The 26,168-nt window shown below is 40.5% G+C and overlaps 1 long non-coding RNA gene across 1 annotated transcript in view; it reads right to left on the bottom strand.

The window, feature by feature from the left end:
* LOC135313174 (uncharacterized) overlaps positions 1-26,168 on the bottom strand; it is a 27,093-nt gene extending 925 nt beyond the window's left edge. The window contains exon 1 of the long non-coding RNA XR_010372799.1: positions 26,080-26,168. This is a non-coding gene — a long non-coding RNA (uncharacterized LOC135313174). The remainder of the gene's footprint in view (positions 1-26,079) is intronic.

Raw genomic sequence — 26,168 nt, 5'->3', positions numbered from 1 at the left:
TATGTATGATTAAAAATTAACTCCATGTGCTTAAGAGCAGTCAGTAAAGGGGAAAATACCATCATCTGAGCATCTCAGGTGACTCAATCAGCTAGTTAATACTCCAGGATTTACCAGATGTACAAGGATGCTCACCAGCAAGAAAAGCATTCTGTCATTACACTGCAAAAGACCAAAATCAACTCTTCTAGCAAAATGAGGTGAATATGAAAAGAAGCTTAAGGTAGCCAGCTGGAACTCAAGGAATTGAAGACAGCCATGATGTCACACTAATGGTATTTGCATCAAAATACTGAGATGCAGTGTGAGGACCTAGATTTCACATTTTGTCGGGGAAAAAAGAGTTTCTCTGGTGTTATAATACCTAACACTACTGCAAGGGGCTGGCTCAGTGCAGTTTCAGGGCAACAAGAGCTCCTTACAGGACTAAAAACCATTTATTCCCAGAGATTGTTTGTTGCAGAGCTTCTGAAACAAGAGTGTCCCAGTGATGGTTACCATGACTGCAAGTAAATATTATCCTGTACTTTCCCAGATTAACTCTGACTTACCTTCTTTGTTCCCTCTACAAATATCAGTGTGCTCTTCCTTATATAAGAAGTTAATTGCATTTTCAATAGCGCTCAAGCACTTTCAATCACAAAGAAGAAAATGGCACTTTGTACAGAAAATACAGCATTTAAAAACTACTAGTCAAGAGTATTTTACTTGCTGGTTTCTCGAGGAAACACCCTCATCCTCAAATATTCAAGAAGGGGACATAGCTGGTGGGAGAGGAGTCAGCAGAGAAAGAAAACACTCCATTATCTGTTGCATGCAATTAAAAGCTCCTCAAAACACCCCAAAACAGATGCAAGAGTTCTGAAAATCCTGGTTTCTCATACATATTTTTTGCTGCAGCACTAAACCTGGGTAACTCTTCAATAGAAAAGTATTCTCTCTGCTGAGACATCAGGAACAGCAAAGGTAATAAACCCCCACCTGCCCTACTGCACATCCCTGAAATGGCCTTTCACATCGCTCCCGGTGGTACTAGTGGGCAACAGGAGCACACGGAATTGTGTCACCAGTGGTTTTGTCTCCCAAGGTTACCTTTTTACAAGCATCTTTTGAATCCAGATGGGAAATAAGATAAACATGCCACTTGACCAAAAGGCTTTTTAAAAGAACGGCATTATCAAAGTGGGTTCCTAAATAACTTTACAACTATGCATCCTTTCTATTTCCCCAGCTTGTCTGAGCACTAGCCAGGCAACAGCTCATTTGCCCTACTTTAGGTGCTACAACAATAACATTACAACCAGAAGTTTAAAGAGGATTTTAAGTAATAAACCACCCCAGCCCGACAATCTTCAGGACAACAGTCTAACCACTCAGCAGTTTTATGTCTCTTCACCCTTCCGAGGAGTGGATTATGAGCAATTAACCAGCCACAGAAAAGACAAAAATCCCTCAGGCCTGTAAATATTCTGGTGTGTCCCACAGCGTGGGTAGCAGTAGCAGCACACCCAGGAACAAACACTGCAGTGGAAGTTGATCCACAAGGGCCAGCAGTTCCCAATGTTTGGCCTTTGCAAACACTTCCCACTATGCCCCAGGGTCTCATGTGCTGAGGAGGCCAAAGCAGGGCCATGAGTTTTCTCCAAAAATCACCTGCAAAAATAAAAAAAGTTGAGGGGAATGGTCTCAGTTGTATTAACAGAAGTATTTTATGCTTCTGAGCCCACAGCTACTTTGTCTATAATATAACCACCAGTTTCAAAAGAAGGTGGTAGCAGGGATTTTTGTTTGTTTTAACTTGCCTTGAAGACTTTCACCTTCAATTTAATCTTGAAATAAACCCAAGACTTGCAGAGGGATATCAAGTGCAGTTGCTCTTCCCTCCCTGCTCTCCTTGCTCCCATACCCTCCCAAACCACAACAGGTTCTGCAGAAGCCTGTAATTAACCTTTTCCTTCTAAACTGGAGGGCCACTACAGGAGAATTTGGTGTTCAGCACTGAGTTGAAGGGCTGACTGAAACAGATCACCATTTCTTACCTACACCTTCAGCCAGCTGCGTTCTACTCTGGAAGCTGCGAAGTATGATACAGCAGGCATTGTCCACTATGTGCAATGAACCTCTTTGAATTAAAAAGTGGTAGCCCATAGCTACCACTTAACATTAGCAAAAATGTTAAAACTTATTGAAAATGAACAGTAGTCCCTCCACTGGGTGATTTTCCAGATGAATTGCATAACAATTTAAAGTTTCTCAGTGGCTCAAAGGCATATAGTCTTAACAGTCCTTGAAATGCCAAGTATGCCCTGAAAAGGTAACATTGTTATGTTAGCATGCTTATCTGTTGCATGCACTATGTCCATTTTAGGGGGGCTCCAGAAATGACACTGGACATTTTATAACATTGCACAGACAAACTAAATGTGCATTACTACTTTGCTTCCAAAGGCAAGTAAAGTGACTCATTCAAGTCACACACCACCTGTGACAAGGGCAAAACATGATACATTCCCTGGGCTGTAGCTACCCTCAACACCAGGAAGACAAGACACCTGCATTAAAATCCAAGGCCAGAGCTCTGAGTTCCTTCCGTAGATCATGGCAGCAGCCAACACAAGAGATACTCTTGGAAACTAAAATGACAACGCAAACAGGAAACATTTGTCCCGCCATTACTACAGAAAGACATGGCCTAAGAAGTTTCCTTGCTCAACCAAAAACAACCTTTCTTGTTCTTTCCACATATTTCAAATGCTTCAGGACTTTGTTGCAATAAGTATTCCCCACCTACTCCATCGCCTCCCTGCACTGCATTGCCTACAATACCGAGGCGGGTCAAAATATCCCTATGAAAGTTTATATGGCAATTTTAGCATAGAAAGTGGAGATGGACAGGAGATCTGGGAGGCAAAGGTCATCCTATTTATGATTGCTCTTTGTGGAATAATCAGTGGAGGTGACTTAGAAATTAAACTTATATTCTTAGAAAAGGTACAGCATTGAAGAAGCTGTCAGGGTGAAGTGCAGCTGATACATGAGGAATCCATTCCACGGAAATTCCCTACTAACCATAGATGTCGGCAATGCCAGGAGAACTTGGCGTCCTGACTCTAAGAGGAGTTGTCCGGAGGGTGGAGCGGTGTGGAGGCATCGCAGCCAGGCTCTGTGATAAATGGGAACTCGAGGTGCCGTGGAGCTGGTACGCTGCATATTTGCTACCCTGGGCCAACAATCTGTCATACTTTTGACAAAATACTGTCCTTTTGGTGAACTTTGCTTATGGTAATATCATTATAATACCAAAACACACCTCCATCCCAAATGTAACCCGCCTCTAAGGTGCGACCACCCCTCACTGGGCATGTGCTTTGAATTTCTTCTAGTCTACACTTTTAAAAGTAAAGCGAGGAAATTTTACACCAATCATAATAAAGGTGTGTATGACTAGAATCACTCAAGCTCCACCTGAAAGGTAAAAAAAGAGTATAAAATGTGTGAAGAGAAAGAGGGTGTTAGGGAAGATACCATCTTGTACCACTCTGACTTCTGGGACCAGGCAACAGGCTGAGCCATTCTTTCCCCCCCACTGGGACACCTTTGGGTAAGACTGGAAACCTCCCCTGTAGTGTCACTTTAAATCCCTAACGTATTAGAGTTGCTTTGCTTCATATTAGAGTCACTTCATATTTGTTTAGCATACTTGTAGCCTAGCAGTGTACTCATACCTTTGGTATTTGTGTGTGTCTTGTAACCAGCAATCTTATCACTGGTAATCCAAAGAACCTGTGTGTCTGTTGCTTTAATAAATTGCACTATTCATTAACCTAGCCATGATCGTTCTTATTGAACGCGACCAGCTGGGGCATCTGCCAAATTAGTTACTAACAACAAATACCCTGATGAGTGGTTCTCATTGAAAGCGACCGGCTGGGGCATCTGCCAAATTAGTTACTAACAACAAATGCCCTGATGAGTGGTTGCTCCTACAACCCTTAAAAAATAAACCGTTGATTAAGTCTGAGATTAAGACTGGACTTAGACGCACCTAGACTCCTCTCGGAGGAGTTTAGAAAGTAAGGGGGTCCTGTCTGAACCTTGTGACTTAATGGTAGGGTCTTTCCCTAGCCTCTCCTCAGAGTCCTACCATTAATGCAACACTCTTCTAGACCTCTGCTTTGAAAACTGACTAAAGAAATAATAACCACACAAACACCATCCTGCAAGTTCTTGTTAAGGAAGGATTAACAGCCCGCTTACCAGGTATTTCAGAAAAGTCAATGGCATTACCTTTGCTGCTTTTGAGTGTTAATTTACAAGGAATGAACAACACAACTTACCTATTGTTTGTGTGATCTATACTCATCTAACCCAATATATGATAAAAATAGCCTCTTGCCTGTATTAGAGACTAATGCCCTTTGAAAGCTCAGGCAGATGACCACTTGAAAAGCATGAGGGAGTAGAAAAAACAATAGTTCCATGTATCTCCTACCCTACATCTATCTAATTTCTGTTTGAAGTCTGGAGTTGGTCTTCTGTTTGAAGATCTGCATATTCTAATACTCAAAAAACAAAATCTAAATGAAAATAACCCCACCTGTAACAGTTATCCACAGGGACCAGAAAGATACCTCTGCTGCCGCCCACAGCACTCAGTAACCTATAGGAGTAGATACATCCATATAGTAGCAATAGCCAGTTTCACAGACACCTGGTGGTATTAACTCCAAACTGTCCATTTGCCTTAATAAGTCCATCTACCATATTCTCTTTTTCCACATTTTTTTCTCCCCCCCCCCCCCCCCCAATTTATTTCATAAACAGCATCTAAGTTCTTCGGTTCAAATTGAAAACTCTCTCTGACTGTTGCTTTTTCAAAAGCACTTCCCTGTAACATCAAGCAGTTCACAAACACCTGACAAAACTCACCAGGCTGACATCTCTGGGCCTTTAGCATTACAGTGGAGGAAGAATTCTGGGTCAAACAGAAAAGCGCAGAGTGCCCAAGAGAGAATACTGGTTTCTCACTGCCTCCTCTCCAGCTCCCATACTCCTGCGCCCTCCCCACAAAGCACAGCAGTTCCTGTCAGGGAACTCACCCCATCCAGGCACAGATGTAGTTACTCCTTTGTTTGGTGTTATGAAATGAACTGTTTTCCTCTAGAGAACTTTCAATAAAGAAACATGGGATTTTCTCGCAGGTAACAAGGGATAGGATGAGAGGAAACAGCCCCAAATTGTGCCAGGGGAGGTTTAGATTGGATACGAGGAAAAATTTCTTCACCAAAAGGGTTGTCAAGCCCTGGAACAGGCTGACCAGGGAAGTAGTTGCATCACCATCGCTAGAGGTGTTTAAAAGATGTGCAGACGTGGTGCTTAGGGACATGGTTTAGTGGTAGACTTGCCAGTGCTAGGTTAACTGTTGGATTTGATGATCATAAAAGTCTTTTCCAACCTAAATGATTCTATTATTCTACAACCAGGTCTCTAGGGGAAGTTTGAGAAAAGTAATGCAACACAGGTTTAGTCAGGGATGATCAAAACTGCTCTCCCCAGTCAAGTGTACTCAATGACTATCCCTCTGTAAGTGAACAGAAAACTCAATGTATTACTCACATACTCACAGAACATCATGTGCTCAGCTACCTACTCTTTCAGCCCTGGTGCCTTGCCTGACTTCCATTCCCTCGTACACAAGAGAAGCTTAATCACATCATACCCAAGCCGTTATAAGGATTAAGTGCAATACCCGCTAGGGAGAGAGGGCTCTGGGTACATGGGCTAGGAGCACACCATAGCAGGATACACCACCTTCTGAAAATGACAGCAGGCAGGGTCACGCAGCTTTGTGAGAAGGGTGCAATCTACATTCTCCTTAGTCCTTTCCTCTCCCCCCATCTTCCCCGAAGCAAGGGCTTGGGTGGGCTATGGGGAAACTCACAGTTACCTCTGCACTCCTAAAGCCATGAGCCCCTTACAATATACAACTTGGGAATAAATGTTTTTTCTACAAGAACTGACAAAATAGTGGTGTGCAGAGACCAGGCTGCCTCTCAGACTGTGGAATCCACAGCAAAGGAAATAGTTTAGTGATGTTTCTTTTTTACTACCATATCCATAATTCCCACAAATTATAAGTTTCAAGGTTCCCCTAATTCCTTGTCCCCTAATCCTTGTTTCCCGAAGCTACTCACCCTGGGCACCATGACATTTTCCACAGGACCGGGGAGGAGACTCCATTTCTCCTGTGCTGACATAGTCAGCTGAGCTTTATTTCCTCAGGAATAGCAGGAGTTTGAATTCAAGTAAAATCCAAACTCCCTCCTATCATGACGGTGCTATTCCTCAAGGAATTTACATAAGATCTTCAATGACTTCTCTCTCCAGCATTTTCATATTTCTAATTTTGACCAGCTCTGTTGACCCAAACAACGTTCAACCCTCCAGAAAAGACCCATAAGCATGAGGATATTACACTTATTTGACAGTCAAACACATGTTTGGGGGGAAATCCCAAACAATTAAACCTCAGTCCCAAACCTCAAAGACAATTACTTAGAGAAGTAAAGGGTGGAGCAGGAAAATACCAAGTCCCAGCATTTACAAGCAGATAAATAAATATCTAGAGGCAAAAGTGCAGTACATTTTCCTCTCTTTCAAGTATAAAACCAAAAGGGAGAGTAAATGAAAATTTGTATTTATCTCAAACATTTTTAGCAGGTCAACAGGTAAAGTTTAATAAAACAATTAAATTTCTATTTACACTTTCCAGAACAGGATCACATATTAAAATCATATAGAAGCTATAACTGAAGAGAGACGTAAGCCTTCTGAATACACTCTGTATACAAAGTAGCCAAAACTACTGTAACCACTGGAGGAAAGGCTTTCAGAAAAAAATTTACAGATATCTACACACACGCAGAATTAGGTAGGAGCAAAGAGGACTTTTCATAGCTCAGTATATTTTGCAAACAACCTTTTTTTATACACTGATTGAAATAAGAAAACACAGAAACAGTGTTTTCCTCATTTTTTACTTAATTAAATCTTGTAGAGCTCTTAGAGGAAGTTAACCTCTGCTACTTGTGATTTGCTGTCACCCCTTCTCAAATTCCTCTTGGCTTTCTCCCAGGGGGCAATGGCTTTACAAATGCGTAAATAAAGGATTTCTGTGAGCTCCTCATTATTCTTACAAATGAAAAAAAACCCAAACACACAGCTTGACTCCCAAATCAATGAGGTTCTATGTAGCCAACAATTGAAAATTAATAACTTTGTAGTTATAAGGCATGTAAAGTTGAAATGGAGGTCACTGACCAATTCTGCAAAGATCTACACAGATCCTTACACAAACATGGTGCAATTAATCCTACTGCTCTCAATAGCACTGCTGCAATACACAGAGCGGGGCACAGGTGTGACTCTTCCCCAGATTTGAGCCTAGGACTCCAACAGAGAGGCCTCATATACAACTTGCTGCCATCGGTCTCCCGAAGAGAACTCTGTTTTCAAACTTTGCTTGCTAACATCCTTCACTTCAGTCCAAACACAGCTTTAGGTCTTCAGTTCTGAGCCCCTTCTTAAACATCTACACTCTGCGCTCTCTTTTCAGATGTTAGGAGCAAACAGGTGTATGTGGAAATATAGATTCTGTCATTTCTTACGACCCACTCAAGTAACAGTTTGTCAAGTCCCAGCAGACCCTTCAAAAAGGGGCAAATGTTAGTCACTCATCAATTTAACCATAGGCACAAGAACTGCACCCATTAATATTTCTATTCTGCAGGCAGGCAGAGAAATATCACTAGCTTCATGAATATGGTAGCCTTTAAACTCTGTGCGCATTTTAGGAGAGGAGTCATCACAACTAAAATATGTTAGAAGCAGAACAGAACATTTTACTTGAGAAGCTTTGTCCCTCAAAATTCTTCAAGTGACACTGCACAGGAAATACAAGCCCCACTTTGCAATTTTTTCTCTTTCAGACAGGCCTTTCCATCCATACAGGTGTTTTTTTAAAGGACAGAGAATATTATTGGATTGGACTGGCTTTACCACCAAAAAGGCAAGCTGAAGTTGGCCATAATGAAAAAAAAACCAAAAACAACCCACAACAACAACAAAAAAACCCCAAAAAATAAAAAAATTGTTGTCAACTAACAACTCCAAACTTGTGTACTGAAGCTTGTTTTCCAATCATCCAATGAAAACACAGACTTCCTACTCTGCAAATCCAACCAGTGAGATGCTCTCCCTTGCAGTTCCCAGAGGAAGGCCCCCTCCATCCATACCGCAGCCACTCCACAGGAGGAAGCAGCAATTGCCCTTACTAAATAGCAAAACCTTCTCAGAGTGCACTCCAGGATGGCCTGCTGGCTCTGGACCGGGCAGAGGCACACCTGGTCTTCTCCACTGGGTCTGACTTCAGGCTTGAGCTAGTGATGGGGCTCGACAGGCCTGAGACAGTGCCATGTACACACACGAGAACAAGCAAGGGCTGGGAATCTGAAAGCAAAACAGCACTACAGTTGGAGATTTGGTTACTTTCTAAATTAGGCAAACTGGTGGGTTTAGAAATCACAGTTTTCAATTTAGGGATCTAAAAGTCCACACTAAGATTTCAAATGTTCAAGGAGAATTTATTTGACCTGATGGGAAAGTTTCATTTTCTTCCATATTACAGAAAGTATGAAATTTATAAATACAATTTGACAGGTAGAAATATAAAATGTATCTAAAATCACTAAGTTGCCAAGACTATGGAAATTTTAAAAATAATTCTCATACAACTTTAAATGACAGAAATACAGTATTTGCATTTGTCTTTGCTCCCAGGGAAATAAACAACCACAGTCCAATTTGCTCAATTACCATGACAGTGCTTTTCCAAGACAAACTAACAAGGCTCAGACAACAGAAACTGATTTTTCAAGTAATGTCTTGCTGCATCATCTTGGTGATATAACAAGCCATTAGAGGAGTATTTTGTCTCGCTTTTCTTTAGTATCACATCAGAAAAAATACCGCAACAACATGTTTTGCCACAAAAAGGGCACTGAGAAATGTAATTTGTCTTAATATGCTAAACTGCTGATCTAAATCCTTTGTCAACAACTGGACAAATGCATAAATTACATATTTATGCTCAGATGACATTTTGTTTTCAAGAATAATATCAATAAACCCATTTTCAAAGCCAAAGGGGCAGGCACATGCCCTGATGGTAAAGTATGAACTGTAAAAAGGGGAAAAAATATTATTAGGATTTCAGTCAGGCATACTACAATGTAATTGATGTTTTGTTGAGGATGCTTTCAAGTCCTTTCCTGCATCCTTTATTATGCTCTTCAAATCCACCTGAATGACCGTAGCAGATATCACTACCTAAGGGATTCAGCTTCTTTGCAAATCCAGCTGCCTGCTTGGTAACTAAGTACTAGTTACAACTAACGCTTTACAAAAATAACTTCAAAGGGAGTCAATCAAAATTTTGGACATCATACCCTAGGGAAATACTGAATAGATTTTTATTTAAATTGGTTATTAGTTATAGGTATCCAAATAGCAGTGCTGCTGCACAGAAAAATCTGTCCTCTAGTTTTAAGTTTGTATCACTTTACAAGGCAGAGCATCACTTGTAAGGGGACACAATGCAAGGGGTAACCCATAAGTGTCTGCACTGATTTGAAACTCCTTCACTGGAACTCGAAACATCCAGCTGTGTTGTGATGGTGTTATTTTCACCGATGTAAGCAAGGTTTGTGAAAATTGTGTGATGAATTTGACGATAATTCTAGACCAAGTTAGGTCTTCTTAATAAATGGTTCAAATACTGGGACCACCCCTTCCCAAACAATTTATTTTGACTTGCAAGAGTTTCCTCTATTAAAAACTTATCGCTTAATGGTCACAAGTGCTGTATGATAAGAAACACAGAAAATGCATCTGGAAAGAAACGTTAGAGGTTATCTAGTCCACTTAAGTGCATCAAGACAAAAATTAAAAAGGTATACTTGCCCTAACAAATTTGTGTTTCACTTTTCTTGAAAATGATGGACTTCATAATCTCAGGAGATAGTCTGTTATAGTGAGAATATATTTGCAGGTACACTGGGGACACACACAAAAAAAACTTCCACCAAAAGCTTTTAAAGATTTTTTTGCTTGCTAAATGGATTGTATAGCTATTGGAAGGGCTGGGGCGTTAGCTATTACTGTCAACCGTGAGGACCAGCAGTACAGCACCCAGCTCTGCTACAAATTTCCAATCTGACTACGAACAAGTCTCCTTTTCGGCAAGTTTGCGTAGACAAGAGTTCTGCAAGGAAAATACTCAATATGCATATGCAAAACACTGAGCAAAGTTGGATCTTGAACTCACCTAGAATCTCTGCTCTTTACTGCTGTACAGTTAAAGAATAGAAATGTTTCATTTTCAAGAGATATGCAGACACGCATATAAGGCACTTGATTGCCATTGAGAAGTTCGATGACCAGGGAAGAAAGGGGAAACGCAACAACCCTGTAAATCACAACTCACAATAATTGCTTTTGCAATTGTGTTTGCTCTACAGCAATGACACAAAGATCATTTCATAGTCAATGCATCTATCACAAACTGATATCCACTGATGTTCACAGTTATAAAGAAGACTGCAAACAAATAAGTGTAGTCGAAAGCGGGGAAGTCAAATCAGGAAGGTATGACTTCCAAATACAGAAGACTAACACGCTGAGAGGCTGACTGAGGAACATACAGTGAACTTCCAGAGAAGGCAGTAAAAAAACTACTTTCACAGGCATTCATGTCCTGCCTAAGGACACAGCACAATCTGGTGCTATGTTCCATACAGCAGCGAATATGGCAGACACTTAGAACCAAGGCATTAGCTAAATTAGCAAAACATAACTATGACCTAATTGTTTCCATAACAAGATAGGCATGATGTCAGCCTGGCTCTAGTGGTAGATCAGTGACTAATCTCACACTTGGTATCTACAGAGACAGGATTCAACTATACCACGCAAAGTTACAAATGCAGTAACATAACAAAGAGGTACAAAACGTATGAGAGGGGAAAATAATCTTATGCTGGCATAAACAGTGAAATTCCACTGAGTATCACTGGACTACCAAATGCTGGCATCATAGTCCAAGGCAATTAACAAAAACAGAATATTCACCTGGCTTTGACAGATTTACATAAGCAACATAATATTGCTGTAACAGAGGCTTAGGGACATTGCTGCAGGGCCAGTTACTGGATAGGAAGGTTCAAAGTTGGAATGTCCATAAAAACGTATTAGTCAGTGAAACAAAGCCTTATGACATACCAAGGATTTTACTCAAACCAGAATATATTTAATAACTAGTATTTCAGAAACAATAATTATTTGCACAAACTATTTTTTCTTTCACTTACATACTTAAATAGCTACCCACACTCAGCTAAGGATGACCCATGTTGTCAGTTTTACAGATGAGTAAACGGAATCAAGTGGCTGACAAGTTTCTGTAAAAGATTCCTTCTCTGAAATAAATGGATTTTCACTAGCACAGAAGTAGGGTAGGTGAGAAAAGTATTTTTTTCTTGATCAGCATGGCTGTGGCAGGGTCAGTTACAAGATGAAGGAGTTTGCAGTTCTTTTTTCTGTCTGAAACAGACATTCCCTCTGGAAAACTCAACATCAGACAGACAAATGAGAATCACAGCCCTTTTCCTGTATGAGGCAAAGCATAAAAAATTATGCAGGTCCCAAGATATTTGTTCAACTGCCAGCCTCTCACAATTCAAACATTGACATGACATCTAAATTCACATATTTCGCATGCTTAAGAGAGGAATGTTATTCTCCTGAGTAGCTGCATGTGGAATGTGAAGTGGAATAAGCTTTTTTTTCTTAAAAAGAAAAAAGCTTGGACTACTGAAAGCAGAAACAGAGACTACTGCACTGTAGCAATGCTATTTGTCAGCCTTATGCAATAAAGTATCATGGGCATAAACATGCCATGGAAAGTTCCCAAGGAAAACCAGTCTGGTCTCTTAATGGTAGGAGAGAATATCAGGGAGGAGAACTGAGAGCTCAATAATTACAGCTGAACATAGACTTTTGTTTAAGAAAGGAGTTTCAAAGCTGAGCCTACATACTGCTTCATGTACCTCCAAACTTCAGTCGCATGGTAAAGATACCCCTGCCCATTTCAAACTGCCTTGTTCAAGTCCTAGTGCAGCCACATCAGCATGAAGCTCAAGGCAGGCCCAACCTCAGCCAGTGATAAAAATATGTGCAAATTGTTGTAAGAGAAGGGGCGCATACGTGAAGCCATTAGGTCAAAGCATTCCTGAGATTGGAACATGTAGGAAAGAAAACCCAACCTGACAGTATACGAATTTAACTAGTAAAAAAACCTATTATTCTTATTTTTCCTCCTCTTCACTGTGAGTGAGGCTGTTCACTATTGACCTGGAAATGTCACAGAAGACATACCACTTCACAGTTTTTGAAAATTTAAAACCCCAACCTGGGAATTAAATTGAACCTTTGTACAAAGCAACACAACTTCTCCACTTTCAGTGGAACTACAGCTGCTTGTGTTTAGAGATGAAAAGAGCCCACTACAGTTTCTGCCCTTGGAAAGTGCTGTCCTATGTTCACTTCAGAGGATTTGCATGGTTTAAGTGGGCACTTCAAATTTATTTTCAGTCAAGATGGTGGAAGATAATCACACTCATTTAGTTAGTGATCAGTTCCATTGCTAAAACTGACAAAAATCTTATTCTCGTTTTTGCTAAGTCCCTCTTATTTTAGAAGAAGCTGAGGATGTTATAACTGGGCAAGCCTCTGCAGTTACATGAATGTCACAGGTTGTTTTGGATCCCAGGAATAGAGTGATGGTCACTTCAGATCATTTATTCACTCAGAGAACTTCTACACTTCATGTGGCAGAAGGTGATACTCCATGGCTCAGTGGATGATCATAAATGTTCACAGTACAAATAAATACTAATAATACTATGCTGCATTCGACAGGTACATGTTTCCTCCTACAATTTAGTGAGCTTTACCGCTAGCGTGAAGCATAAAGACGGGGTAAATCCATTCATTCTCTTTGGACAGAAGAGCAAAATAAACAGTACATTCTACAAAGGCAGATTAACTTTTTTACCCGCTATACCTTAGAAGAAAATCTATACTCAGTAAGATGTATTTTTTTTTAACTTCAAAAGGCTGCTTAGATATGAATGCTCCATTTATTATCAAAAGCATTGCTTACTATGATCCTGTCTTCCTGCATGAAGTGCAGAATATTATTCATAATATTCATACATTAAAGTGCAGTTCAAAATCCAGTTGTTTTCTATTCAGTGGTCTTTTTGCAGTCTATGAAACAGATGCAAACTTCATCTGCTTAGTGTCGGCTCAGCGTACAGGTAAGTGCAAAGATCTGAGTTCTGAAAACATACATAAAGACAGATGCTAATTAGACAAAGGATTAAAATATGACATAAGACGGTAGTTACTCTCATGACTCTTGCATAATTCTGTATGGCTTGGAAACATCATTAACAAAGGAATTGTGCCTAAGGGAGCAGTCTGTGTTTGCAAATAAAACTAGCTGTCAACATTGGCAGTTACACCCACTGCTGGCAATTGAGTACTCAGTAAGGAGGGCCAAAGAAACCTCTAGTGAGCATCTAAATAAACTAAAATGTTAGGCAGTGTATCTAGGGTGGGGGGGCGAGGAATGATGCTGGCATTGGGCAAGGATAAAATGAACAGACTAGTGAACCCTCAGATACCAAACCACACTGAGCACATGCTTCCACCAACATGTTTATCTGTGGAGTTGCACCTCCGGCGCACCAAGTCACTCAGCTGTCAAGAGAAAAGGTAGAGAAACACAAGATCAAAAGATTTACAGAGCTGAAGACAGCTACAATTCCACCTGCATATGAACTGGAGGTTAGTGTCACCTTTGGATATTGGGTGCTTAAGATGGAAAGAGAAAGAAATTGTAGGCTGAAGCCTTTACATTAATAAAATGCATTTGCAATAAAGTGATGCTGCGGTATTCCTCTCAAGGCATTTTGGCAGGCTAAATTAAGCATAGATAAAGTCCGAGGCGGAATGCCCCTTGCATAAGCCAAAAATAAAGAGTTTTTTGGGTTGGGTTTTTTTCCCAGATTATCTTCTGAGCCATAGGAGAACACTAAACTTTTTGGACAGTTTATAACTTAGAAAACAAAATAAACACAGACACTGAAGGTGTGGATAATAACCATAAGGAATAGGTCATATGCTCCTCATCAAGCACAGTCAGAGCTAGAACTTTTAATTAGATTTGCTCCAAACTTCAGTATAGTCAAGATACAGAGGTTTTGTTCTCACAAATTTTGGCATGGTGCCTTTTTAAGATAAAGCTTGTAAGTGCCAATACTTTTTTATGCTCATCTGTAGGATGTACTTATTCCAATCATTACATTACTATGTTTAACATAAGAAGCATGATGTGAAGAGTGCAGACCACTGTCAACAGCAAACATCCAGCAAGTATGTTCCAAAATTAATGATCAAACTGTTGAAAAGCCAGACTGAAACAAGTGCCCAGTAATGAATTGTCACTGACAGAAACTTTGTTCTTCACCACTCAAGTTTTCATCAGAGAGGATGATCCTAAATAACAAGAGCAAGGTTTCCCATCTCTGAAAGCAAAGCTCAGCTCTCTTACTGAAAGTCTGACTCTGAAATCATTTGTGTGGGTGGGCAGCAAAACAAAGAAAAGTTTCATTGGATAAAATTTTATATTCTTTGTAGAAACGCATAATTCTATTTAGTGAAAGAGGGAGGCATCCAAGCCTCCATGATCCCTGAATAAAATAAATAAATAAAAAACACACAAAACCCCATTGCAAACATAAGCTGGATTGAATTCAGTTTTATGTTTTGGGTAAATCAGTCCTTCCCTGCCCGATTTTTCTAGTATTACCACACAGAATGAAGAATATGGGAGAAAACTGCCTGTGTGATGTCCCTGAAAGAGTAACTGGAAGGGGCTCTCCCTTCACAGGGCAGTCATGATAAACAGGAAAACAAAATATGCATTTCAGTGATATTAGGCCAGGAAATACCCCACTGAAGTTTTGTGACCGTATAATTACAAGCTTCGATTTTTAAAAATAAGTTGTTCTTCTTCCTGACAGTTATAGGACTTGGTTTCCAGTGTAGAAGTCTCACAGAATTGCATTTACTTTATCGCGTTGCTAACGCACTCAGGCAGACTTGTAGGACAAGCCCTGGTGCTCAGATTGCTTTGCTTGCCCTTCTTTGCTTCAACAGCTTGCAGTGCTGCTGAAATACACTCCCTGCACAAGCATGTTGCCAATGAGCTCACTCCCTGGCAGGTCACAGCAATCTCTTGTGCATATGCCAGGGAAGCTAAGGCATAATTTATTCTAATATTTGGAATATAAGGTTAGCACATCAAAGCAGATCCCAACAGGGATCCTTTCAATACCTTCCTTTGCCACACCTTAATTGTCTTAAGAGAGCAAATGATGCATTATGTGGTTTATTTCCTTTCCTTCTTCCCTTCACCTGAGCTGAACATGTTATTTCTAGCATTCTTGCATATCAAAGCAGTCATAAGTGAGAGAGGTTATGCAAACTTTAAAAAATTAAATCTGAAGTAACAAAGAAATCAAAATTAGCCATGTCGTCTAAATGAGCTTTCTTCAAAACCACAGCCATCTTCCCAGTTCTTCAGGGGACGAGGGAGGATATGATTGAGTCATCCTCCAAACCATTGTGCCTTCTTGGGTAAGAGAATAATACTTAGTAGGATACTCCTAATAGCCAGCAAATCTCCACTAAATGCAAGGTGTCAGCTTGACCATCTCTGTAATGCACCAGAAAAGCCAGACTTTTAAAGTAATCTTATAACACTTGGCAATAAATCAATAAATACAGTAACAGGAACAGTTTCAACAGAGTACCACTCACTACTGTAGAGTGCAATGTTTCTATGAAAAAAAAAGGAAACTACAGTTTTTAATTGCTCTACTGACATGTTCTTCTTAGTCTGGGAAGTAAGACATCATAAATCAAAATTGACCTGTATATATTCATGCAAAATTGGACAGGTTTTAGGTTAACTCGAATCACAACTGAGATTAAAAAGAAGTGCGTATTATAAATTGCAAACAGTGTATTTGTCTTGCTGGAAAATACCTGACCCAGAGGACTGCATGGCTTTCATTTATTATTAAAATGAAACTGAGCATCTGTTTTGGCTCTAGCAGAGCAAAATAAAGAACAAAGATTGGCACTCCTCTGAAGCAATAAAATGGAGGGGGAAAAAATAATCAGAGGTTGTTATCTAAATTACTCCACCACTCCATGCTTTCAAACAGAGAGATCATTGAAGAGATTATCCAAGCTGCTGAAATTTGGGGAAGCCTCAGATAACTACTAAGAATTTAATATTGTAATAATATTTTTGAAGGGCTAATGGAAAGACCTGAGGTAGGGATGGATTAATCTGACATCAGTACAGACCAAGTAGAAGACGTGAAAGAGTTAAAGGGTATTAGCACCACAAATACCAGTCACACAATGTCACACAAAAGGCACCAAACACAGCAGGTACTCCTTGATTCAGTAAGAAGTCCTCCTACAAACCAAATACAACATCATAACCTCAGACTTTTGAAAAAGCACTGCACCTAGTACCACCTGACATTTTTGTTAAAACAGGATGATGGTACTGATTTGTACTTTAGCAGAAAACAAACACAAAGCTAATGGCTTGAAGCCAAAGTTAGGTAAAGTCATTCTAGAATACATGCATACATTTAAAGTGGGGGTAGTTAGCCACTGAGACAACCTAGCTAAAGGCAAGACAGAGTCATTGTCATTTGACATGTTTAATATGGAAATGAGATGCCTGGAGATGGAATTGCAGAGCTGTGGGCCTCTCAGGCACACACACAACCAGTAACTCTTCCTTGCCTGCTTTGTAGAAAACAACGTAGTTCAAGTCTGTCTGCTCATGGCAGCTGCAGCAGAGTAACATTCTTCCTTGGTCTGAACATCTTTTACAGTAACATATGTCTGGCAAAAGGCTGGTATAAACTTTGGATCCCAAAAGACAAATACAATTTAATAATTAATGCAGAAATCCTAACCCGGTTAGTTTTGTTGTTGAGTCTGTACAGCATGTTGATGTTGTAAGAGCTACTATAAATAAAATAGGGTCAGATAATTAGGGGATTCCAAACTGGGATTCAGATACTCCACTGGGGTAGGGTAAAACCTCCACAAAAGACAGAATCAGATTTAGAAAAGGCTAAAGTGTTCTTGTATGATTAGAAGGAGAAATATTGCAGGGTATCGTGTCAGCATGAGAAAATGATTCAACGGATTAAAGGAAACTGAAGTCTGTGGAAGTCCTTGCCATGTATACACTGAGCAAGGGAGGGGTGACACTACTTAAAATTTGGACTGGCAACCAGCAAAACTACCATAAAAAAAACGTGTTCATAGAAAATAACCACAGAATTACTGCTCATATTTCAATTCAGCAAAAATACAATTCTTTGGTATAAAGGTTTTGGAACCCAAGTAAGTATAGAAAAGGCTTAGAACTGTTTTTCATCAAAGGTGTAAAACACTGAAAATTGAAAAGACCATCAATTGCCCTGTTATAAAAGCATGAGGGATGCAAGAATAAGCTTTAATGATAACATAGAATCAGGAGCCAACATAAAAACAGAGGGCTGGGTACCATAGTTAATGAATCAGATGACCCTCAGAAGTTCAGTAACAGAGGTGAAATGAAATCCAGTAATACACAGTGAAGGGTCATGCATTTGTGGCTTAATCAAAAATACTTACGCTATTAGGAGCCGTTTCTAAATTTGAAGAATGACAATGAAGGTAGGATTTGATCCTGGAAGCCATTATTCAAACTTTTCCTTCTACTCCTTGAGCAAGACCTTTGAAATATCACAATTTAATTTTTTAGAAACTCTCCAACTACTCCTTGCTTTCTGTTTCTTTGACAAAAAAGACCCATTGTGACTAAGGTTTAGTGGGATATGATTTGCTGAAGCAATTCTTTTGTTCAAAACAATAACACCAAGGATGAATGACCATCACAAAAAAAAAAAAAGTCAGTAAGAATTAATGTTTCATGACACTTGAGTGTCACTGAAGGAGAAAGAGCATAAAACCAGGTGGATTTTAAAAAATTTAGTCCTAATTGTCAAGTAAAAGCCACAGCTGATGGATCACTGCATGCTCACAACTCATCATTTACCCAGGATACACAAAAAATATTTTTGAAAAGACTCAACTGTTGTTGTCTAGACTGGCACTACACTGCCAGATACACCTGAGAATGCTTCCCTGCATCTGTCAAAAGTAGAAATAAGAAATAAATACGTATATTAAATCTGTGAAACCACTAGTGTCATGAACCTTGCTGCCAAGACGCAAGCAAAGCTGTAGAACAACCAACAGTGACAGATTATCATTTGTAAACTCTAACTTTAAGCCCTGTGGTCAAGCACTCTCTGAGAGTGTTCCCAGCATTGGTGTGTAAAAATGTTTACCTTGCAAACACATATTCTTGCCTATATGAACCCCACAACTGTTTCCATATATTCTTTAATACACCTTTACAAATGCACTGGCTGCTTCCAGGCTTTACAACTAGCTCGTTCTTATTTAAATGGCTTCTTAAAATTTGGAGTTCTAATCAGAAATCCAAGAGGGTTTTTTTTTGTTTTGGTGGGTTTCTGTTTGTTTGTTTGTTTTTTAATTAAGACAATTAAAATGTAAAACATCTACTACAATAAAAAAGTTTGGTTTTGGTCTGATCCAGCAAAATCTTTCATGTTCTTAATGTCAGAAGTAAAAATAAAACCAGGGTCAATTTGATTATCTTCACATTTTGACTATGAAATACTTCACCAGAAATTGTCAAATTACTGGCTACTTACAATCGCAGCTAACACACAGCAAGATGATTGTATCACATACATACTATTAGTTTTGCCCAAGTACTGGAAGCAGTGGTCAGAACAACATAATCAGCCAGGAACAAAGCAACCTCGGATCATGTTGCTTGCGTGACATAAGATGTACGTGATCACATCTCAGCATAAAACAGATCAGGCCAAAGCCACAGGACCCTTAATCTTTTTTTTTTTTTTTTTAAATTACAATGAGATAGCACAAAATAACCCCTCTAGAGATTGCATGTACAGAAGAACTTGTATCTGTAAGTTACAAGACCGTACTAAGGCTTGTCAGCCTACAGAAAAACCGATACCAACCACAGGCATCCCAAATGCTTTGTGGTCTCACCTAACGACGTATCCATGGAATTAATGAATGATACACTAGGCATGGCATGCCAAGCAACCTCTGTCACCCAGGCTTTCTACTAGCTTTTCTGACTCAGTGAGAATATAAACTGAGGTAAATTCTGCCCTTTTTAATGAGAATAAATTAGGTATCAGATGTTCTGAACAAGCAAGCTAATTAAAGACCTGAGCTCTACCTGCATGGACATTTCTGCAATGCACTGACACTGCACCTCTGCCATTTTCTTCAAGGACAAAGTTGATTTGCATCATTTCTGATACATGTGTTAAATTTCAATAGCAAAGATAATTATCTATGCTCATAAAATTAGCCAGTGCAGCCAAGAGACATCAGATTTAAAATAACCATTTTCGCTGCCTAATCTTGTGTCTAGGACACAACACATCAATACACATGAAGTGCTCTGAACATGGGCTAAACTGTCACCACCGCTGCAAACTACAGCACTCTTGAGAGTTTCTGTTCGCCTTCTACCCAAAAATCTGTTGTCGCTCCCTTATGCTCCAGGGGAAGGCTGGAAGAGCTCCATCAGTTTCAGAAGGTTACAGTGACACCTGAATGAAGCAGAATGGCAGGAAGGGAGGATGACTTCCCCTCTTTCTCCCAGTTTCAGTGTTCTGATGTTCTGAGTACTCTAGTTGTGCTTTTCATCACCCTTCTTATTCAGTTCCTTTTTACTCTTGTTGCTAATCAGACTTCTTCACTGATGAAGGACCCTCAAAATGTTCACATCTTGATGTGCAATAAAATTGAAAGAAGGCCTGCATGCCCTTTTTAAAGGGAGTCCTATTCCTGTCTCAAAACTGTTTTATGAAGACTTTAAGCTAGCGTTTCTTTCAACACTTAAACATGGAGAACATTAGATATATATTCACTCTCTGATAAAAAGAGTTAGCAAGGGATTTATGACATCGCTGGTTCATTGCGCAAGCTCTGCTTACAATGCTGACCCCTGTAGTCATAAATTCAGTCCAACAACAGAACTGTGATTTAATTTTCTTTTTAACCAGACAGAGGGAAGTATAATTTTAGTGGCATGTTGCTGGCTTGACAATTACTGGAGGAACACTTAGCCAGTTGCTGAAAGCCCAAACACTCTCTGGCTCCTCTTTTAATGAGGACTATGCGACATGAAAGAAAAATAAGCCAAACTAAACAATGATATCCACCTCCCAATCTCATGCAAGAAACATGATCATCTTCTGAAGATTTCCTATTTATAAATTCCTAACTACCATGCAACCCCAAACATGCTACACACTGTGCAACAGAACTTCAGAGAAACCAGGCCCTGTGCCCTAAAGCACGTAGACTTTTCCAATCACAGTGGCTAATATAAAAAGGTATTACCTCTACCTACAAACTTTGCCTTCTGTATAGTCATGCAGCATGCTTTGTATGCTGTTAGCTATTTAGTTTGCCCCCAACATCAATATGTATCGTTCATACTTCTGGCACATGAATTCACTCACACAACTTTTCTCATCACTGTTCAGGTTAAAAGTCTAGCCTTGAAATTAAATTGAAAGTCTTATTTTTGCTAATCTTCCACCCTAATTACTCAAACTAGTGATGACTGTTAATGTTGTACAGCTCCACAAACCAGATCTATTTAATCAGTCACGCAGCTTCCATTTTACATTTAAGGATTCTCAACGATTGACACATACACTTATCCACAATCCATTTTACATCCATTAAGGAGCAGATGACTGCATGTAACTTCCTGAGACCCTCCTTCTCAGAAGGAGAAAGTGCAGCTTGATTACAAGCCACCTCCATATTTTATTCCAGCAATGAAAGTTGGCAGGCAGTGGGGAAACTGGTGAAGTTTATAGTCACAAGCTGGCAAACACTGGAGAAGGTGAAGTGATAAATTGGTGGCACCTCCTTGCACCCTGGACACTAGCCTGCCCTAGCCAGAGCAACTCTTTGGGAGCAGTGCCCTGGTACAGAAGTAGCCAGCAAGCTGATTATGAAGTGGAACGATTCAGAGGGCAGATGTATCAAAAAAACAAACAAAAAATATTTTTCCCAGCCAAAACCAATTCCTTGATCTGGTTCACTGCGTAGCCATGTGAACGGTCCTGCCACACAACAGAGGAAGAAACAGAGGGTGGAAACAAATACTCACATCTGCTTCAGCCAGCTTAAACAGTACTGCATCTGAATGCCAGGCAAGGCATGAACAAGCTACTGAACTACTAGCTGAAAAATAAGAAATGGGAAAGCAAGTATCATCTCCAAAATTGGGGAAAATTTATTCCGTGCAAGGGACCTGCACCAGTTCACTATACTGGCTGAGTCAAAATATTGTTTGAAGGCATACTTGCCCAAAGATTAATTTCATTTTTAATAGACTAGCTAGGAATAGAAAAGCACAAGAGAATGTAAACGAACTGGTCAAGTAATGAAGCCTGAAGTGTTCCCTCACACTTTAAATTCACCTTAACTACAGAAACAAAATTCATCAATGATGCCTGGCATCAGGTGAAAGCAGTTAGCCCATAAAAACAAATTTGTTACAACATTGCTGTGTTTCACATTAGACAGGAAGTGCTGTTGACCAGGTCTAATTGCTGCTTTGACATAATAAACAAAAGCTAAATTAAGGAGCCAAAGGACACAGGCAATGTGACAAACTCTCTCTCTACATAGCTAGAGGGTTTTATTTTATCATATATTCTACACAAAACACAAGGCAAAAAGGTCACTTGGTAGTTTTAAAGTCACATATGGTAACCATATGTGACTTTACTGCTCCACTTTTGGCTAGTGGAATTCCACAGCAAAATCAACCCATCCAAGAGAGAGCTGCTGCCATCCCACCTTCCCTCTTGCTCCTATTTTGCAGTCTTGCCCCTACCACTGCCCTGGCACAATCACACACTGACCTAAACCAGGGCACTGAGAAAAACCTAACCCTGCTGAAAGAGAACCCATTTTTAGCTGTTTCAGCTTCTTAAAACGGCTTGCCACTTGGCTGTAAAAGCATCACAGCCAGCACGTGAGAGAAGACAGATGAGACAAGGGCAGCCCTGAGTAAGCTCAATCCAAGCTAATGGGGACCAGCAGCCTTAGAAAGGATGAGTTTGTTATTAAGATGTAGGTTTGGAGGTCTGCTAACAGCCATAACACTCAGGGCTCTGTCCAATAACATTAGTACCTCAGGTTAAAGAAAGATTCATGTCAAGAAGAACATACTAAGCAGAGGTGATGGAATAAGGTTCACTCCCTATTTTCTTCACTCATGTTTTTTTAAAACTCCAAACTAACTCACAGTTCAGAAGTTATTTCAGCAGGAAAATAGTTGGAAATAGCACTTTGGGAAAATAAAACCGTGTAGCTAGGAATTAAACCCACAAATGGATTAAACCAGCTGCCCTGCCTTTGCCTCCCAGTTCTGCCTGTATGTTACACTCATTGCACCTTCTTGTGGTAGAAGACAACTCAAAGAAAAGCTGAACTATATTCTAACTATAATTACAACAATAACCACTGCTGCAAAATTGGCATAAGTCCCCTCAGTGGAACAGACTAACAGAAGTGGGAGTTGCAATACCTTTGAAAAAGGTTAAAAATCCAAGAGGAATTTGGTTGCAAAAGAACGGCTTGCAGCTGAAAGCAGCATCGAGAGATCAGAAATGCAGCTGAGAACACAGGTGCTGATAGAATAGTTGTGGAATGACTGAACAGTCCCAGACCCACTTAAAGCATTTTACTCAAAGCAAAAGAAACCAAAACATGAGCAGAACCTCACAGAGAGGAAAACAACCAAATTTAAATAATGAAATTATATATGACAGCTCTGCTCACCCTTTTGTGCCGCTCCCTTTCCAAATGAATGGTTCCAAGAACTCTGACTACTCCTCTATAGCCTAGATTCTACTCCATTAAAGGCAACATAAAATCTTTCTGGCTCTACTTTCAAAACCACTTGACCCTGATAGCTTTCTAACTGAACTGTAACCCAGCAAGAATACTAACTTTGTGCACATGAAGATGTGTAATGAGCAGAGAGCAATATTTTCTCACACTTAGAACAAATATGTTGTTATTCCAGTTACGTACATCATAAAAGCGAAGGCCAGAGAAAAAATAACGTCTTTGGAGGAATGATGCTACAGACAATTAAAGGAAAGGGATATGCCTCTTAAAGGACATGATAAAAAGCCTGCTGCTTTAAGGGAAGCAGCCACTTATTAATGACAAAAAATTAAGATCAATACAAGTAGGAGAAACCTGGTCCCTTAATAGAAAAGATTGTCTCAGAAAGAGTTCTTACTGCTAAATGTTTCAGCATTCAAGATCATTAGAGTACCAAGTACCCTTTTTCCATTCCCAGACCATGAGAAAAGAACACTTCATTAACTCCTGTTAAGAGCAAAAAGAATTATCTTCTGGTTGGAAAATGTATGCATCTGTACAGAGCCCCTTCTTCCTTGGCTGCTGCGCCAACAGCTCCCCCTTCTGTCCCAAGCGACTTTTAACCATCTTTCCGAGCACAGGCATACTTTCCATTAGTAAGAAACTGGCGTATCTGCTAAGAAAGGATAATCTGTACTATGTCCCGTGTTCCTTAATATATGCAGATCAAAATACCATGCCCACATTTGATTAGAGAAATACGACCTGATGATGAACATCACAAACAATGTTTGTGATGGGGGCAACCTCTTTAGCAAGTCCTATTGTGACAGGACAAGGGGGAATGGTTTTAAACTGAAGAAGGGTTGATTTTAGACTAGATATAAAGAAGACGGTTTTTACAATAAGGGTGGTGAAGTACTGGAACAGGTTGTCCACAGAGGTTGTGGAGGCCCCATCCCTGGAAACACTGAAGGTCAGGTTGGACAGGGCTCTGAGCAACCTGATCTAGTTGAAGATGTCCCTGCTCACTGAAAGGGGGTTGGACTAGAAGATCTTTGAAGGACCCTTCCAACCCAAACCCTTCTATGATTCTATATTAACCATAATCCATTCCCAGAAGCACTCCTTCTTCTGTTAAAAACCCTTTCAATTACAGCACTTGAGAAGTCTTTCAACACAACTCACTTCCTCTTTGTCCTAATTAAGTCTGCATTCAAAAACTTTTATATTTCCTATGAAACAGTATAGAAAGAACCCAAGAAGTAGGTATTAGACACAAAGAACTGCCCCTCACAGCCCAGTGCTCCACAGCACACTTGGTGATAAAATCAGTCACCATCTTGTGCTGTGTTTATGTTGCAGCTACGCAAGTAGCCCAGTCCTTTACTTAGTTTGGCACTACAGCCCCAAAATCACAGAACCTTCCAATGGGTTCCTCAAGCAGAAAAGTGAATTAAACCCAGGCCTTGCTGTTACTCAGCATGTGCTCCAGTAGTCTGCTATGCACTGTACCGCCACCAGCTGACAAAACTTCACTGGCCCAAGGTTTTCAGATATGTGGAGAAAAAACACAGTAATGTTCCTTCAAGAAAAGATTGGGAACTGAGGATTTGAAGCTTCAGCTTGCACATCTTCCTTCAGTGGACTGAACACCCAGGAGAGAGGGAGTTGGGACAAACCCTAATTGACAGCTTTTTCTCTCAGCTAGCTCTGGGCATGCTTTGTGTACAGCTGCAGGTTTCTCAGGGTGCCAAGTGGCGGCAGCTGCTGCTCCCCATGGGTACCCTATAGGAGAAGGCTGGGCACCCAGCCCAGGCCACACAGGCAGCCTTGCACCAAAGCCCATTGCTTTTTCTAGCCTATACATCGGAGACAAAATACCCCATGTCTCTCTCCATTGCTAGACGCTGTATCAGAGAAGGTAAGATGGAAGTGTTGTAAATAACTAAAGGGTTAAACTTGCAGCGTGAGCCATTATTAACCTAAACCCACATCCTGAGAAATACAAATGACTCAGTGAGGCAACTTGTAACAGGAATTCAAGGTTCATGAGCTGAGAAACTTCAAGGACCAATAACAGAAAGAAACATTCTCCTGCCAGGAAGATCGAGCGATGCCACAACCATGAAGCAACGAAACCAGCGAGAGTCACAGTAACTGGGGGAAAAGTAATTCCGGCAGGGGGAGACTGCGACCACCGACTCAACTGAGGGAGGAAAGGACTACCCCTCCTCCCCTCAAGCAGTGAATTAAAATCACACTGCAGCTTTAAATTTAAGCGGAGAAGATACAGACCAATGGAAGAAGAGGATGCTCAATCATGCAATGATTATGTATTAGATAGGCGTGGTGTGTTAACTTCCATGTGTAAGTGTAAAAAATGAACTCCCAGTAGGTGTGCATCCTAGGAGTGGAGAGATTCCCCCATGCACTCGGCGCCGAATAAAGTAATGCCTGCTCTTTGATACGCCCAGTGTTGAGGAGTTTTATTGCTGGTTTTCGGTGACCAAAACTGCACTTTGTGCTTAATATGTAAGGCAATAAGCCGAAGGGAAGCCCTAAAACTTCATCCCAGAGTTTAGCCCAGCTATTGAAAAATAACAACCAAGGAATAACAAAACCTCTCTGAGCGCAAGGGAGATACCCACGCGCGGGCAGCGCTATTCCTTTTATCAGGAGAGTTCACGTTCGCTCACAGTCAACCAGGAGCAGACCCTGCCAGCTCCCTTTCCCAGGCCTGAGGGCTCCCACCACGATGACAAGCCCGGCCGCCGCCAGCAGCACGGAGGCTCTCCTTCCTCTGAGGCGCGGTACCTGGAGCGGCCCACGGCTGCCGGAAGCAGTTGTTTCCACACAGGCCAGCCTGAGGAGACGCCTCAGCCCGCCACTGCGCCTGCGCGCTA

This window comes from Phalacrocorax carbo, chromosome 4 (assembly GCF_963921805.1).
Source record: "Phalacrocorax carbo chromosome 4, bPhaCar2.1, whole genome shotgun sequence".
Classification (NCBI taxonomy): Eukaryota; Metazoa; Chordata; class Aves; order Suliformes; family Phalacrocoracidae; genus Phalacrocorax; species Phalacrocorax carbo.
This window is presented reverse-complemented; position numbering and strand designations above follow the sequence as displayed.